Source organism: Erpetoichthys calabaricus, chromosome 4 (genome assembly GCF_900747795.2).
Source record: "Erpetoichthys calabaricus chromosome 4, fErpCal1.3, whole genome shotgun sequence".
NCBI lineage: Eukaryota > Metazoa > Chordata > Cladistia > Polypteriformes > Polypteridae > Erpetoichthys > Erpetoichthys calabaricus.
Window position 1 is genome coordinate 165,788,093 of NC_041397.2, and position 17,338 is coordinate 165,805,430.

Consider the following 17,338-nt stretch of genomic DNA (forward strand, 5'->3'; position numbering starts at 1 on the left):
TTTAAAGGTGCTGATGAGTCAAAGAAGCGTTTTTTAACAATATGCTTCTCATGAGTGTTTTCTATCATTATTTCTATATTAAAAAGTAGAAGAAAATGGTCTGAAAGACCCGTATCAATGACCTGCTTTATATCAACTTTTAGTCCTTTAGTAATTACTAAGTCTAACGTATGACCTGCTTTATGTGTAGGCTGATTAACGAGCTGTCTCAAATCAAAAGAGTCCAGGAGGTTCATAAATTCTTTTACTTTTTGGTCACATTGATTATCTACATGAAAATTAAAGTCGCCGACTATTAAGAGTGCGTCATAGTTCGTAATTAAGATTGACATCAAGTCAGAGAATTCCTCAAAGAAAGACGCGTTGAATTTAGGAGGTCTATACACGGATAATACTAGAACGTGAGAAACTCCCTGAATAACAATGGCGAGATACTCAAAAGACTTGAACTTACCAAAACTGATATTTTTACATTTTAACCGGCTAGAGTAAATGTTTGCTAGCCCTCCACCTCTCTTTCCTTGGCGATCAGCACGAGTAAAACTGTAATCCGGAGGCGCAGATTCGATTAAAACAGCTGCGCCATCTGAGCTAAGCCACGTTTCACTTAGTGCAATAAAATCTATTTTTTTTTTCACTAATAATGTCGTTGATAAAAAACGTCTTGTTAGTTAAAGCTCTAATATTTAATAGTGCCATATTCAATGTTTCGGAGGAGCAGAGATGAATACTATGTGCGTTATTGATATAGGGAACAGGAATTAAGTTATTTTTATTAGCGCCGCTCTGTGTGTATTTTTTATTTAATCTATGATCTGTTTTTACAGTTTTAATACATTGTTCATCTAAAGTAGTAACTTTAATTAAATTATTGGCGTTTATGCCGTATTGCCTAGATTTTCTATGTGCATTAAGATTGGTTATTACAGTATTTATGTTGCGCACTTTTATGGAAGATTTTTTTAAACAATTATCATGACCAAACACAGGAGTGGCATTTCGGAAGGGGTTAAAAGCAGAGATAGATAGTCAAGATAAACGAATTACCTTCGATATGTTTTCGGAGAGGACCCGGGCGCCGAAGCTGTTCGGATGCAGGCCATCTCGCTTGAAGAAACGCGGTCTTTCCCAAAAGAGGTCCCAGTTGTTAATGAACCCGATGTCTTGATTCTTGCAGAAGCCCTGCAGCCAGTTGTTTAAACCAAGCAGACGACTGTAATACTCGTTTGATCGTCTGACGAGAGGGAGTGGACCCGAGATGAAGATCTTTGCCGATGGGGTCCTCTCCTTTGTGTCTTTAATTAATGCAGTGAAGTCTGCCTTGAGGATCTCCGACTGTCGGTGCCTTATGTCGTTTACGCCAGCATGTATAACAATGGCTCCAACTGCCCTGTTCTTGTAGATCGCCGGTGCACGTCTCGTCACATCTCGGACGCGAGCACCGGGAAAACAAGAAACAAAAGACTTTCTATTAGGGCAAGTGATATTGAGATTCCTAACAATAGAATCACCTACCACAATTACATCACCAGGAGCTGAAGGCGAACTGGGGACGCTTAGAGGGTCAAACCGGTTCTGGGTTACGAAGCTTGCCTGTGCCGATGGAGGTGTTCTGGCCTTGAACCCCCGCCTGCATAGCTGAAATACACCGAGGTCATCATCGGTGTCGCTCCTACGAGGTGCGGGGGTGAAGGTGACTTGCGCGGCACAACGCGGGGTTGATGTTACGCCGATAACAGATGACAGATGGTCATGACTACAGATGACCTGGGTCCAAGAAGATGCCAAGGGTGTGGGCATCACAGTTATTTCTAAAATATGATTTGGTCCTAATGTACATCTGGACAATAATTTTTAGTTTCTGTGTTTGTGCAGAGGTGTTCTAAGCTAACCTTCAAAATGTTGGGGTTATATATCTATGCAATTTGCCATGGAAAAATATCATACTAGAACAAATTTGCCCATTGGCGTAACTATAGGCTACATGGTGGAGTAGTTGCACCATGGTCCATGGAGCTTGAGTGACTGGATTGTTGTTATTTTGCAAGGCTTTATTATTAACATGTTTGGCTACTTGACATTAGAATGAAAGGGCTAATGGTGTTATTATTTCCACAACTCCATTAACTTCAATTTTGACTACTGACCCTTTTATGTAAATTATATGGTTGATGTATCTCATCGACAGTGGTCTTTTTAATTCATTCAATGTAAAATTGGTGGGGAATAGTGGGTGTAATTTTTTTTTTTTTGCAATTGGCTCCATAAATTCTGGTTACACGATTTGGATTAGACTAAAAATTAAGAAATACTGGTAGAGCAGTGCAGTAAGAGTTTAGAAGATAAAGGATATCACTTTCAAAAAACATTTACTGTGTATTGGTGGCCTTGACATCAAGTAATTATCATATTATTTGTTCAACTTGTTCACAGTTTTTTTCATTCAGTGGGTCAGCTTTTAAGTTTATATAGAATATTTCACTTAGAGTAGCATTAGCAATAACAGTGTTTCTCAACCTCAGTCCTGGGGACCCACTGTGGCTGCAGGTTTTTGTTCCAACCAGCTTCTGTTTTTAATTGGACTCCTGGGCTAATTAAGTGAACTGTTATTTCCCAAGTTCTGTGTTTTGGGAACAATTTGATTAAAAATATATATATATATATATATATATATATATATATATATATATATATATATATATATATATATATATATATATATATATATATATATATATATATACGTATGATGAAATCAACAAAAGAGAATTAAGCATTTAAATCTATAGCAAAAGCAGAAATATTTCTAAATGTCTTATAAATGTAAAAATCGTGCTGCTGTGCTTTTCTGAATGTAGGATAAAAGAAAAATAATACCAGCTAATTAAATGAGATCAGTATTATCAGGTGTTGTCACTGATTAGGAATCTGGTTGGAACAAAAACCTGCAGCCACAGGGGGTCCCAAGGACTGAGGTTGAGAAACACTGCAATATGACATTTAAATTGATAAATTCCTTGGTTTGTTCCTTGCCTTTATTTGACATGATATTATATTTTTCCCCTACATGTAAATCTCCTTTTGCAAAACTTTTCTACTTTTGCTTTTTACTACATCAGCATTTCGCATATCCTATTCATAGTCTATTCATACTGTGCATTTATGCACGTACAGTGGTACATAATAAAACAAACTATAAAAGAAATTAATCCCCTGGATCATTTTACTTTCTTGTTTAGGAAAGAAAAATCTAATTTAACCTTTCTATAGTGTTGCTGATAACAAATTAATATTTAGTTTAAGTTAATTGTCACCAAGTTAAGGTATAATTGTGTGCCTATCCATTAAGTATTTTAGAATAATGGTGGCTATGGGGTCTTCCCAGACTGTCTTAAGACTGCTGTAGTTAAACCCTTACTTAAGAAAAATAATCTTGACCCCTCTGCTCTTGAAAATTTTAGACCCATCTCTAACCTGCCTTTCTTAAGTAAAATTTTAGAGAAGGCAGTCATTATGCAGTTAAATGACCACCTCAATAAACATGCTATTCTTAATAAATTTCAGTCGGGTTTTAGAACAAATCACAGCACAGAAACTGCACTCGTTAAACTAGTAAATGACTTGTGGGTAAATGCAGACAGAGGCCATTTATCTGTTCTCATCCTCCTAGATCTGAGTGCCGCATTTGACACCATTGATTACAATATTCTTAGAAATCGCCTTAGTCAATGGGTGGGCCTCTCTGGCAGTGTCTTAAATTGGTTTGAATCCTACCTGGCAGGGAGAAAATTCTTTCTTAGTTGTGGTAATTACAACTCAAAGACACATGATATCCTATATGGTGTTCCACAAGGCTCTATCCTGCGTCCGCTGCTCTTTTCGATCTACATGCTTCCGTTAGGTCAGATTATCTCAGGGCACAATGTAAGCTACCACAGCTATGCTGATGACACACAGCTGTACCTATCAATAGCACCTGATGACCCCGATTCTCTTGATTCACTAACACAATGTCTTACTTGTATTTCTGAATGGATGAATAATAATTTTCTAAAGCTAAATAAAGAGAAAACTGAAATTTTAGTGATAGGCAATAATGGATACAATGAGGCTATTAGAAACAAACTGGATGCATTAGGATTAAAAGTCAAGACGGAGGTAAAAAGCTTAGGGGTAACTGTTGACTGTAATCTGAATTTTAAATCACATATTCATCAGACCACTAGGACAGCATTTTTTCACTTAAGAAACATAGCAAAAGTTAGACCTCTTATATCATTGAAAGATGCTGAGAAATTAGTTCACGCATTTGTTTTCAGTCGACTAGATTACTGTAACGCACCCCTCTCAGGACTACCCAAAAAAGACATAAATCGTTAGCAACTAGTGCAGAATGCAGCTGCTAGAATCCTAACTAGGAAAAGAAAATCCGAGCACATTTCTCCAGTTTTGATGTCACTACACTGGTTACCTGTGTCATTCAGGATTGACTTTAAATTCTGCTTATGGTTTATAAAGCCTTAAATAATCTTGCCCCATCTTATATATCGGAATGTCTGACATCTTATATTCCAAATCGTAACTTTAGATCCTCAAATGAGTGTCTCCTTAGAATGCCAAGAGCAAAACTTAAAAGAAGTGGTGAGGTGGCCTTCTGCTGTTATGCACCTAAGATCTGGAATAGCCTGCCAATAGGAATTCGGCAGCCTAATACAGTGGAGCTTTTTAAAAAAACTGCTAAAAACACATTATTTTAACATGGCTTTCTCATAACTTCACTTTAATTTAATCCTGATACTCTGTATATCCAATTCATTACAATAACTATTCATGGTGGCTCTAAAATCCGTACTAACCCCTACTCTCTCTTCTGTTTATTTTTCCAGTTTCTTTGTGGTGGTGGCGCAACTACTCAAAGCACCGTGATGTTCCAACATTGATGGATTAAAAGCCAGATGTCTGCATGACCATCATCATCAAGTCCTTCTGTGAGAACCTTAAATACAAAGAGGACTACAGTAATCCCTCGCTATATCGCGCTTCGACTTTTGCGGCTTCACTCTATCGCGGATTTTATATGTAAGTATATTTAAATATATATCACAGATTTTTTGCTGGTTCGCGGATTTCTGCGGACAATGGGTCTTTTAATTTCTGGTATATGCTTCCTCAGTTGGTTTGCCCAGTTGATTTCATACAAGGGACGCTATTGGCAGATGGCTGAGAAGCTACCCAACCAGAGCGCGTATTACGTATTAAATAAAACTCCTCAAATATATTGTGAGCACGGGGGCTCTTCGCACCCCTAGAGGATATGGCCGCTCCTCAAAAAAATGCTGAAAGATTACCTTCACATTGCTCTCTTCTTTGCTGGGCTTACATATGGCTGCTTTATCAAGCGATATGCTTCCTGCACGGTGCTTCGCATACTTAAAAGATCAAACAGCACGTATTGATTTTTGATTTTTACTTTTCTCTCTCTCTCTTGCTCTGACATTCTCTGCTCCTGACGGAGGGGGTGTGAGCAGGGGGGCTGTTTGGACACCTAGACGATACGGACGCTTGTCTAAAAATGCTGAAAGATTACCTTCACGTTGCTCCCTTCTGTGCAGCTGCTTCGTGAAGCGACATGCTGCACGGTGCTTCGCATACTTGAAAGCTCGAAGGGCACGTATTGATTTTTGATTGTTTGTTTTTATCTGTCTCTCTCTCTCTCTCTGACATTCTCTGCTCCTGACAGAGGGGGTGTGAGCTGCTGCCTTCCTTGCAACTGCTTTGTGCGGCGGTGCTTCGCATACTTAAAAGCCAAACAGCCCTATTAATTTGTTTGCTTTTCTCTCTCTCTCTGACATTCTCTGCTCCTGACGCACACTCCTTTGAAGAGGAAGATATGTTTGCATTCTTTTAATTGTGAGACGGAACTGTCATCTCTGTCTTGTCATGGAGCACAGTTTAAACTTTTGAAAAAGAGACAAATGTTTGTTTGCAGTGTTTGAATAAAGTTCCTGTCTCTCTACAACCTCCTGTGTTTCTGTGCAAATCTGTGACCCAAGCATGACAATATTAAAATAACCATATAAACATATGGTTTCTACTTCGCGGATTTTCACCTTTCGCGGGGGGTTCTGGAACGCAACCCCCGCGATCGAGGAGGGATTACTGTATTTCATTTTTGTTAGGTAGAATGCCCAGAGGGGACTGGGTGGTCTCGTGGCCAGGAACCCCTGCAGATTTTAATTTTTTTCTCCAGCCGTCTGGAGTTTTTTTTTTTGTTTTTTTCTGTCCTCCCTGGCCATCGGACCTTACTCTTATTCTATGTTAACTAATGTTGTCTTATTTTAATTTCTTACTTTATCTTTAATTTTTCTTTTCTTCATTATGTAAAGCACTTTGAGCTACTTTTTTGTATGAAAATGTGCTATATAAATAAATGTTGTTGTTGTTGTTGTACACAAAGAACAAGATAAAATAAAATGTGATTGACTTCACTTTATTTTAATTCTTTTTTCCACAAATTAATAGTTGTTGGAATTTATTCTCATTACAGCATTCTACAGATTTGAAACAGATACTTTAAAAGCAGCCAGGGAAAAATACAATCACATGCATACATACTGTACGTCAATCAGTCAGTCATCGTCCAACCCGCCATATGCTAACACAGGGTCATGAGGGACTGCGGGAGCCAATCCCAGCCAGCACATACTGTATGTAATAAACAAAACGATAATACTGGAACTTGCTTTTAATGTGATCAGTAAGAACATTGTAAAATGTTAAGACCCAGTGTCTGAGTCAATAACAAATTAAAATTTAAGCGTCTAATTCATTTGTTTTCTTCATTACAGAGTCAAAATCCACTCGATTTGAGAGGACGCTAGCCCATCACAGGGCACACATGTACACACCAATACTAATTAGCACTTTGCCCTGTGATGGACTAGAGTGTGTTTGTGTAACATACCATTTAGATTAGTAAGGATGCACTTTTAGTTTTTATGGAATAAAGGGTCATAATATAATACCTTTTATTTTAACATGGCCAGCACTGTTTCACACACATTTCAGCAGCAGCAGCTGCCCAAGTAGCTCAATGACTGGAGTTGAACATGTCATACTGTCAAGAAAGGCATTTGGTTGAGTGTAAGTTGTCAAGTTATAACAACATTATATTTGAAAATTATCAAAAATGATCACTTCCATGTGGACTGTTAAATCTCTAAGTTGTCAAGTTAAGGTGACAACTTTACATTTTTGTGTTCTATCAAGGTGTCATGTGTCACCTGAGATAGACTGGCATGCCATTAATGACAGACCTCATCATATCAGAATATATTGTGGACAGACAAGTGCAGGAAATGGATGAATGATTATACTTATATTTGTGCAATGTTAACCTATATCATTAAACTTTTAAGTTATTTATTTTTCTTTGGTTTCTTATTTTGTAATGTAAGCACAAGATGTGATGTTCAAACATGACGAATAATTAAAACAATCTAAAAGTATATTTCTAATCCTACTTTCTTATATTTAGAATACAATTCGGATTAATTTTACATTCAGTAGTCAATTTTACAACTAAGCTCATTCTAATTTAATTTTTAATTGCATTGTGGATGTGATAAAATATGGAAAATGGTTGATGACAGTTGAAATATAAAATGTAACTTTGTCTCACTAAAATCTTTTGTGTTTTCTTCAGAGAGCACTTTATAGTGGTTGATTGCAGGACAGGGAGTAGAATGGAGTCACAGAGAGAGCAAAAATCTAACAGGGGACACCTTTAACCATGTCATTGGCATGTTTGACAAAACTGTTACCAAATATATAGAGAACCATCTCTCAAATGTGAAATGCACACATCATGGCATGCAAAAACGAGAATGTCAGCACCATGGCAGATGTACTTTGAAGCCTTAAGATCAAAAATCTATGATGCCCTTCACTTTGCAATTAAAGTGGAAGAAAGCAAGGACAAGTAAGACAAAACAAATTTCTGAGGTTTTGCCCTATTTGAACAACAAATACAAACTTGAAATATTTATACTGTACTTCACATTGGTTTAGACACGAACTGTATGTTGAAAACTCTAATTGAAACTCTGTCATAACATTGACATAAATGCATATGTATCAGTGTTATAATGGAACAGCAATAATATAGTTAGGTAACAATAGGGTACAGGAGAAGCTTTGTAAAGATGTCCTGCAAGTACTGTACATACACTGCTATGCATACAGGCTTAACCTTGTTCTTAACCTTGTTCTGGTTGACTATTTGAGCACTGGAAGTCTGAAGTGGAGATTGTTTAACCGTACCAATGGTTGTTTTCTATCTCTCTTGGGCTTGTTGGGAATGTTCACATTTGGCAGTGTGGTCTGTCAGGAAAGTCCTTACTTTCCAACCACATCAATGGAGAAAATCTAGAGGCCTGCTAGGCCTGGAGAAAGGCCTGCCCATGAAAGGACTAAAGCCAAAAGTGTTGCCTTTTGAAGGACAGTTGAAAAAGGAACCAGGAGATGACAGGATTCATAAATGAATGGTCAAAAACAAGCAGAAGTTGTATTGATCAAAACAATAAAATTAAAACACTTGGCAAATGTCAAAAACTAGGAATCAAAGTATAAAAACAAGTGCTAAGCAAACATATGTCTTTTAGCAGTATTGTGCTATTTTTTAGCAGAGTGTTATGCTGCCATGTTTTATATGTATGCATATAAAAGTCATAAGATTGGAGATCACATGACCAAAATAGCTGCCGAAAAAAGAAATCACCTCATCAAAATGGATTCAAGTAAAATAAAGCAAGATAAGTATAAAATGATAGGTTACAGGTACTAATAGACTAATAACATGCAAATTAAACTGTCCCTAACTTTGTTTAATGGTCTTTTCCAAGTGACTTACTTTACAGCCTCTCAGTTCGGAGTTTTCAGCAGGACGTGGCTCAGCCTGTAATCTCCACCATCTTGGAGAAATGTTCAAAAAATAGTGAAATAACAGAACAAGCAAAGAGGCCTGTTTGCAAAATCTGGGGTTATGGCTCATAACCCATACATGAAAAGAAACCAGCACGACAGTCTTGCTGCCTAAAGGTTTTATCCAAAGTATTAACAGGCTGGTCAAAGAATGAACATACGCTTTCCTTGAGAGGTAGGTGATATACTGACAAAGATCTCATCACTTAGCCCAAACATAAGTTTTTCTTAGAGCATCCGCACCTACCACCCAGGGACAAATGAAATCGGTGAATACAATGTGTCTGCTGAGCTTCTTCAAGGGCCAAAAGTGAGAACAACTACAGAGTTTTTATCGTTGATGATGCTCTACAAGAATACCTTCATGGATTTACACAAACTGATCTATGCCTCGGTAATGTTGCCTGTAATATCTACAATGCTGCAAGTGGAGTTTCCATTGCCTTCCCCACATAAACTCCAGGCCATTAAAGGTCAATGAGCAAGAGCTTTTACCTTTGTTATAAGCTACAACAATAGTAGACTTGTCATTCTGTATAATTCTAAATGGTCATTGAGTGCATTCTTTAGGTCTTTTTCATTAAACTAAACTTGAATATGTGTCATCATGTTCATTTATGTATTAATAAAAAACTCAACTGAGCAGGCATTTTCTTTTATGGTGTGGTTTATATAATTAGTATTTTATTGTCATGACCAGACGCAAAAAGCAGTTTTAAGAATGCTAAAATCCCACATAGGGCATCAAATATTTGATCACATTATTTCCAGATTGTGAAGCCACCTACCCCTCTGAATGAGAAAACATCCACAAGGCACCAGCAGTGAAATAAATTCAAAGCTGACCCTGCGCTAATGGGTTTGTCTAAGTGCATGAAAAGGGTGCTAACTGGATTAATGTGGAAACTCTGAAAATGTTTCTTTTATTATGTAAGATCCACAATATCTCTAAAAAAGCAGGGGGTAACCATGTAATTTTTTTAAAGATACCATGGATGGAAAAGAAGGTTATCCATATCATTTAGAGTGATGTAAGATTGCCTAAAGCTGAAAAGGCAGAAGTGGGAATGTAGGTACAGGAAATATTACATTTTGAACTTATTAAAGAGTGTAGGAGTCTATGACACTGCTTAGAAAATCTCTTAGTTCTTATTGCTTGTGCAATCATTTCCACATGTTCAGCCAAATCTCTCAGGCTGATGCCTACATTTTGCCAGGGTAAATTCGCTTATTGAGAACTAGAGATTTCACAATCTACTGAGCTAAAGCAAATCATCACATTCACCTTTTTAAAAGGAGCCAAGGCAAAATGTTATCATTGCACACATTATGCAGATGCTGTCTTTGTAGACTATTTGACTTAAATAGGCTCATAAGGATCGTGAGGAAAACTTTCTAGACACCCTTAAGGATGCATGATTGATACTTTATTCTAAAATGTTCCTGTTTAATATGAATAAAAGCTTATTATTTAAACTAAGCATTGGAACAAGTAGGAGTTACATCACAAATGTCAAAGATAAACGCATCGTGGTGAAGAACCAAAACCAACAGTCAAGTATAAGACTTTCTCTAAAAAATGGGATAAATTGAAAGGATCATACAGTATCTCATTTAAGTAAGCATGCTGAACCGTATACCAAAAAAAGAAACAACCAGGCAAAGAATACTTTCCTCTGGAATTCAAATATCAAGGAGTTGTTCAATGATCTACAGCAAACTTTGCTAAGGGCACCTGAATATAGGATTAAAGAGACCCTTATTCTTCAAAAAGACACCTTTGAGCTAGGATGGAGAGCAGTACTGGCTCATCACTGCTGCAAAAGTGATTGTGATGTAACCTCAGGGGTAGAGGTGTGCTGTTGTTTAACAAGAACAAGCAAATAACTGTCTACTTGAATAGAAAATTACCCTGATCATTAGCCATACCAGTTTCATGATGAGGTTGAAAAGTACAGAAGACAAAAACTATACTCTAATGTAAATCTTTTACCTCGCATGCACAATGAACTCTGACCATGGAGTGAGACACACCCACCAGTGCACACCAAATAAAGTCAACAAAAATTGTGAGGAACAGCAATTATTTTGAAGAAAGACACTAAGTGCAAGATTCCATAGGAAAATCAGTCCAGAAATGTGGAGCACCAGCTCATTTATGTCTTATCTTCAGACAAAACAGATTTGAAAAGCCATGTCAGAGTAAATGGCTTCAAGAAACAAGCACACTTAGAAACAGGGAAACACATTGCACAGCGCTATGCTGTAAAAGGAAACAAAAAAATTAGTCCTTTCTAACTTAAAATTTTCTAGTGACCTTTTGCATTCAAAAATTTGAGTTTACCGAATTGAAGTTGAGTAAATTTCATATTTTGAGTTGTGGTGACATCCTAAACACGTTGGCTGAAATAAAATAAAAAAGGTTGCATTGGTTAAATGTTTAGTACTCGCCAAGTCAGTTTGTTATTCTAATAACATATTTTGTGTTGTATTAGCTGCTGTCATTTAGTTTATGGTAGTTAACTACAAAGCCAGTATCAAAAACTAAACACAACTGTATATTTTACATTCTACAAATTAAAACTAACACATCATTATTATTACCATTACCACGCTTCTTTAAACTTCACCTGTTTGTTGTCTGGTACAAATCTTGTAATCGATATTTAACCCGCTTCCTATTGTCCAAATTACTAGAAACTTTGCACACTTACTCACTTCTGATGACAATACATGAATCAATAATCAGTTTCACTAATTGATCAATTAATCCATGTTAATTAAGAAATGAAATTTTCATATGAAGCATAGTTCAAGATTTCACCAATAGATGGCGCTAGTATTAGATAGAAATATTGAAGGAAGTGTTAAAATATTGATTACAAAATTATGCTAAAACAAACCCAAGACTAAAAAGTTGAATATATATATAAAAAAATACTTTTTAAAAACCACGCTTATATTAAGTTAAAAAGTGTACTAAAAAGTTAAAAATAAATCTGTCATACATCACTCGTTAAATAAAAGTATGGGCGCTTTTAATAAATTAATAATTAAATTTAATAAATTATGTCAAAAACAGCTGCACAGAATTTACCATACATAATAATGTATATAACAGCAAGAAAAAATTGTCAGTCATCTTCTCTAATGCAAGGTCATTACCAAACAAGAAGAAATACGAATTCAACTCCTCAGAATCATGAGTTTTAGAGACTTATTTAGAAAGCAAATCAAAAAATAAATAATGTGCATAGACCATTAAATGTAAAATTTGAAAACCTTGATCAAAGATTCAATTTTTTTTTTTTTTTTTCAAAAACAGGTGCCCAGAACTGACAAAATTAGCAGGAAGCGTCACACAGAAATTTGTATTATATTTTCAATAGTTTGTTTTTTAGAGATTGCATTCTAGCAGTGCAGTCATTTCCAAGGTGTAGAATCACTTTCCAGACCACCTCAAGTGTGTATTTAAAGTCCCTGAGATAACCCATATTAAGAGCATAAAGTAGGACGAACAGGATTGTAAAGGCATTTGTAAAGTTTCCCAAGTTATGCATAACAACCTCCTCTTCGAGGACAATTACAACATTTACCACACTGGAGAGCAATCTTGAAGGGACATCATTCTTGACCACCTCTAAATTTCCCATCGAAATGTTCTTTGCAGGCGTCTCTAATGGCTCCGTATTCTACAAAAGACATTAAGTAAAATTTGACACTTAATAAAATACCCCTTGTCATGGATATCACATAAACATTAAAACAATATTAGGTTTTGTGCATGTCATACAAGTTACACCAAAATAAAAAGGTCAAACTGATACACCATAAAGTGAAGAAAGCAAATTACCAGGATCGTTTTTGAAATTGAAGCCCACTTTTATAGATAGAAGGGAAGACCCTGAAGAACAGTGTCTCTTCTATGTGCTGTTAAGTCTGTCATCTGTGAAAAGCAAAACAAAACAAACACAAGTGAATGTCAATTAGTGAAGTATCATACCAAGAAAAAGTTATAAAGAATAAAATCTGTTACTCTGTAGTTAAAAAATTTGAAAAATCAATTTAGATAAATAATCCCTGTATATCCAGTTTCTCTAGAAGATTCTCCATTTCCTGTTTGCCTGATTGTCGTACTTTAGCTCTGTAAATTTTAAGCAAGGCTGTAGTCTAACTGTCCAATGATGTTAGGAGTGTTAACTTCACATCAACATAAGTTATGTGAAGAAACTCCACATAAACCTAAGTGTAAGGACTGAGTTAATGATCTGTAGAAACACTGGTGTGCTGTGCTTTCACTGCTGTATATAGATGCCAAAATAACACAGGAAACCACTGCTATGTTAACTCACATTTACAGTAAACCACCAAAGTACTGCACCTTACGCTAGCTATCTACATTAAAGACCTATGCAATAGTTTCTGAAAAAAGCGGGAGTTTGGACATAGGCTTGTAAAAAGTGTATGGCGGCTCACTAGCAAATGACAAATGAGGCTTAAAACAGACAGTAGGTTTCTAATCATAAAATCAATAAATTCTATTCTAGAAAAGTATTATAATTTGAAGTATGTTCAAAGAAAAAGCAAATAATATTAACTTTACAGAAAACTAAATTGAAAACTAACTTACTCACTTTGCTGACCAAGTTAATGTTCAAAGTATTTAAAAATATAATAAAGTGTTGAATTTGCATTAGTGAAGTGAAATTACACATAACGAAGTGTACAATTTCACTTACCTGATAGCGAATTACTATTAATTTTATGACGCTTATGATGGATTATTGCAAAGAAATTTTGCAGCTCGTTGTTTGGAAAAATCCAAAATGTTTGAATTTAGTCCTCACTTTGCGCATGCTAAGTAAATTAAAAATACCAGTATTTTGCTCAGCAAACATATATTTTTTCTTAAACACAAAAAGCTGACTAAGCACAGAAACATTCATTCACTTAATAAAATATTTTAAGTTGAATGGCAAAAATGATGTATTCATCCATTCAATACCTTTTTCTGTTTTAGGACATCATTTTTAATCTCATGTGTTGTACCTTTTTTTTCATAACCACAGATTTCCCTATCATGGATTTTTTTACAGTGTATCGATCACTTAGTCAAGCTACCCATTTGCAATCCAACAAAGGCAACCCATGAATGGCAGCCCAAGACCCAGGTGAGAAACACTGAGCTAATTTACCCCTCAAATGAAAATATTTTTTAACACATTCAGGACGTAAATCCATCTGGGGTACTGATTTGGTCATGAAGGCAATGATCTTACAATTGGTCTGTGTGAAACTTGGCTGATACAGCTCTGTTATGTCACACTGGCCTTGCAAATGGCTGTGGGAAAAAATGCTCATCTAAACTGGCCCAAGGAGTACTTCTATGAAAAATTTCAGAGACCAATGAATGGATGAATGAGAACTACTTGTCTTTAAATACAGATAAAACAGAGATGTTAATTGTTGGAGGGAATGATGCTGATCACAACAATATTTTGTCATCTTTTAACTCAGTTGGAATCCCAATTAATTTTACTGAATCAGCCCGCAATCTAGGAGTTATCTTTGACTCTAGCATGTCATTTAAAGCGCATATTGTTGTTTTGCCTGCCTAAGGTAAAGTCATCCCTGATGGAGGATCGCAGGAATCGTGCGAAAGAGGGGTCCTTTCATCGGATTGGCTGGTCCAACACTGTTTCAGCCGTGGAATGGCCAAATGGGGGAGGTAGCTTGATGGATGAGGTCTCCAGGAGTCTAAAATTATCTAAATCTTATTATGTGATATCATCTACTGTTCCGTACTTCTAAAAAATTTTTTAATTTTTTATTGAGGGTTTGTTCTGTTCTGTGTATTGTATTGTATTGTATTGTATTGACCCCCTTCTCTTGACACCCACTGCACGCCCAACCTACCTGGAAAGGGGTCTCTCTTTGAACTACCTTTCCCAAGGTTTCTTCCATTTTTTTCCCTACTAGGTTTTTTTTTTGGGAGTTTTTCTTGTCTTCTTAGAGAGTCAAGGCTGGGGGGCTGTCAAGAGGCAGGGCCTGTTAAAGCCCATTGCGGCACTTCCTGTGTGATTTTGGGCTATACAAAAATAAACTGTATTGTATTGTATTGTACCAAGGTCACTGGCAAATGCAGCATATTTGCTGTGAAAAATGCTTTTTGAACTTCACTGATCATCATGATTTCCAACTGGTAAAATTTAGTTGGAGTAAGATTATGACAGAACAAAGTAAAGGAAGTATGGAACAGGATGAAGCCAATTACAGGCTACAAGCAAGCTATGAAATATACAAAGAAAGGAACAAGAACAGAACCAGTTCTTCCACAGACTTGACTCATTTTTTTCAGTACTAACCTCCCCCAACTCTGCTAGCCACTGCATGCAACCTGAGGATGTTCCAGGATTCCAACTACCTTCTGCACCCTGCATAACCTTCCCCTACAGTCACACTTGTGGTATCCAGCCCCCTTCCACTTCCTGTATTATCTGTCACTGCTGATCAAGAGAGGAGAGAGCTGGGAAAACTCTGCATAAACAAGGTTTAACTGTGCTAAAAACATGTGTCTGCCTGCTCTGTGGGGTCTTTCAGTACCTGTTCTCCCTTTCCCTGAATTTGTAGAAGGGTGTGGAAAACATCCTGTGTGGTCCAAGTGCCAAAAAAAGGACATTCCAATTATCCCAACGACTTCAGACCAGTTTCTCTTAGTTCATACATCATGAATACCTTTGAGAGTCTGGACATAAAACAGCTACTACCCCTGGTTTCAGAACATCTGGGTCCTCTGAAGTTTGCCTATCAGACACATATATGTGTAGTGGATGCTTTGATCTACAAGCTCCACAGAGCCTACTCCCACTTGGGCAAAGCAGGGATCAGTCTTCATTGATTTTTTTTTCATTTTTTCCGAAAGTGCATTTAACATCTTTCTGCCTCATCAAATGGGAAAAAGCTCAATATTTTGCATCTTGATGCCCCCACAACCTCTTGGATCATGAACTACATGACCAACAGACAGCAGTTAGTAAGACTCATGGACTGTGTGTCAGAAATGATGATGTGTAATACTGGAACCCCTCAAGGAACTGTTGTGTCTACTTTCCTCTTTACTCTCTACACAACAGATACCCAGCAATACCACTTTTTGCCACCTACAGAAATTTTCAGATGACTCCTTCATTATAGGCTGCAATAATAATGGAGACGAGTCAGAGTACAGGAACGTTGTGGAGGACCACCTGCAACTCAACATTGGACAACAGAGACAAAAGAGCTGGTGGTGGACTTCTGGTATGCCAATGAGCCTCTGAGACCAGTCACCATTCAGGGAGAGGATGTGGAATGTGGTGCATGTACCTGGAGTTCACATAAACTCCAGGTAATAAACCTAAATAGTCTGAAGACACAATGGTACTGTACAAGAAGTGCCAGAGTAGACTGCACTTGCTAAGGAGACTCTTTTGATGTGTGCAGCAAGCTGCTGGAAATGTTCTATCAGTCCATACTACTCAGGCTGATGTTCTATACTGCAGTCTTCAGGCGAAGCAACCTTAGCGCAAGAGGTGCAAAATGCCTGAACAAACTTATCAGGCAAGCCTTCTCCATCATAGGGTTGGCCCTATACATACTGGAAGCTGTTGAGGCAAAGTGGATGATGGCAAAATTGAAAGCCGTCATACAAAATCCCCTCCATCCCATCCAAGAGGCACCCTTGGAGCACTTTTAGCCACAAACTCATTCCACCATCATGTGCTAAGTAGCGCCTTTGGGGGTCTTTTCTGCCCACTCATATCAGGCAATTCAATGCTTCATCCTGACATACTCTTTAAGTTCATATCTCCACTATATGCATGTATTTATTGATTGGCTTTCTGACCAATACAATAGGAGTGGACCAGGAACTATAACTCTCCTCTGTTATAGTATATTTGATCTCCAGCTCCACTTCTGCCTTTTTTGCCTGAGGAAGTCGGTATGAATGTTCCCTGACTATTACCCCAGGTTTTGTCACTATGTCATGCGCAACCAGGAAGGTCCATCGGGACTTCTCACTCACTACCTCCAGGACAGACAGGATAGCTGTTTCGAGCTCCTGTCGTTGTAGGTGAGTCAGATTATCACCGAAGTTATGGTTTAATTTATGAGCAAAGAGGGAGAGGGGCTATACGGATGGGGGATTGGGGTCCTTTTCCTTCCATGGTTTCAGCAAATTAATGTGATAAATCCGTTCACTGGGCCGATGACTTGGTTGTTTAACCAAATAATCAACCAGCCCCTTCCTCTCCTTAACTTCATATAAGCCTTGCCAATGTGCCAATTTGGAGTGTGAGGTAGGAACTAATACCAT